The sequence below is a fragment of the Lactuca saligna genome, chromosome 4 (assembly GCF_052625555.1).
Source record: "Lactuca saligna cultivar CGN05327 chromosome 4, ASM5262555v1, whole genome shotgun sequence".
NCBI lineage: Eukaryota > Viridiplantae > Streptophyta > Magnoliopsida > Asterales > Asteraceae > Lactuca > Lactuca saligna.
The window spans coordinates 89,611,452-89,613,409 of record NC_136420.1 but is presented as its reverse complement, the minus strand read 5'-3'; positions in this window follow the sequence as shown (position 1 = coordinate 89,613,409).

Sequence of the window (1,958 nt, the reverse complement as noted above, 5' to 3'; positions counted from 1 at the left end):
AATTTTCGCGTACGAGCTCCGCTATTGACGTTCTTTATATCCACATGTAGGTAGTGACGTGGTCTACAACTTTCGTTTAAAGTTATCTTTAACAGGCTTAGTCAGTTAAAGTCCGTTAAAATTTTATAACTTCGTCATCTGACGTCCGCTTTTGACGATATTTATATCGTTGAGCTCCTATTAATGAGTTCTTCAATTCGCATTTAGGTTGTGCCGGCTAAAAATTGATAGATCCAAAATTCAGTTTTTGGGCTCTATATTGCTATGCAAAATCGTAGAAAGATCATAACTTCCTCAAACGAAGTCAGGTTTCGATGTTCTCTATATGCACGCTCTCGATTTAACATATACTGCGAATTTTGTTTAGACCTTTAAGGTTAAAAAGCGGTTTGTCAAAAATTCACTTTTTACGATATGCGGCGTCATGCTGGTTTAGTCACAAAACTTCGACGGGTCATAACTTCTTCGTTATAAGTCGGATTTCAGTGTTCCTTATATCCCTGAAATCCTTGTCAGGACTACTTCAACTTTCTTTTGATGGATATTTTTATTATTATTTATTATATCGTTTAACCATGTATATTTCACATAAATCAAATATATTACATAATACTCAAATAATTATTCTTTATTACTTCAAAATAGGTTAAAATTGTTGACCTTAACTATTACATCATTATAATAATACTTAACCTAGAAACTCGAGCATTACAATTCTATCCTCCTTGGGATGATACCATCTCGGAATCATGCATTAGCAAACAGATGTGGATAGCGACTCATCATGTCACTCTCTATCTCCTAGGTGAGGTTCAGCCTATTCGAATCTTTCCACCGCACAAGCATTAATTCAACCATCTTGTGTCTCAACTTCTTTGTCATATGATCAACAATCACTTCAGATTCATCGATTAACTTCTTATCTTTGTCAAGCCTTAACTCTGAAAGTGGAATTATATCGTGAACTTCCCTTGTGAACTTCCTCAAATAACACACATGGAAAGTGTTATGAATACCATCCAGTTCTTCTGGCAATTCCAGCTTGTAAGCTTAGTTCCCAATCCTCTGAAGAACTTTGAATGGTCTAATTTGGACTCAACTTTCCTCTCTTTTGAAATCGTATAAGTCCCTTCCATGGTGAGACTTTGAGCAACACCGAATTTCAAACTTTGAATGTCATTGGTCTTTGCTTCTTGTCAGCATAGCTCCTTTGACGATCCTGAGCTACTAGCATCCTTTCTCTAATCACTTTTAGCTTTCAAGAAATCTGATGGACTATTTTAGGACCCATAAACTGCTTTTCTCTGGCCTCAAGGCAACAAGATGGTGTAGGACACTTTTTCTGTACAAGGCTTGATAAGGTGCCATCTTAATGCTTGAATGCTAACTAATGTTGTTAGGAAAACTCTACTAGGAGTAAATTCTCATCCCATTTACCTTGAAATTCTAGGGTACATGATCTTAACTTATATTCAAGTGTTTGAATCATCCTTTCGCTCTAACCATCAATCTGCGGATGGTAGGCTGTACTTAAACACAATTTTGTACCCATTTCTTCTTGTAGCCTCTTCCAAAATCTTGATGTGAAATGACTGTCACGATCCGATACAATCGTTAAGGGAAAACCATGAAGTCTTACTATCTCCTTCATGTAGGCATTTTCAAGCTTATCCATAGACCATCTCTCATTAGCTGCTATGAAGTGTGTACTCTTTGTGTAATGATACACGACTAACTAAATCATGGTGTGACCTTTCTTCATCCTGGGTAGTTTAGTCACAAAATCCATCTTGATGTCCTTCCATTTACCCATGGGTACAACTAAAGGTTCTAAACTCCCATATGGTTTTTGATGTTGTGCTTTAACTCTTGCACATGTTACACACTCTTCCACATACTTTGTAACATCAAGCTTCATCATCGGCCATAAATAGTAAGGTTTCAGATCCTTATACATC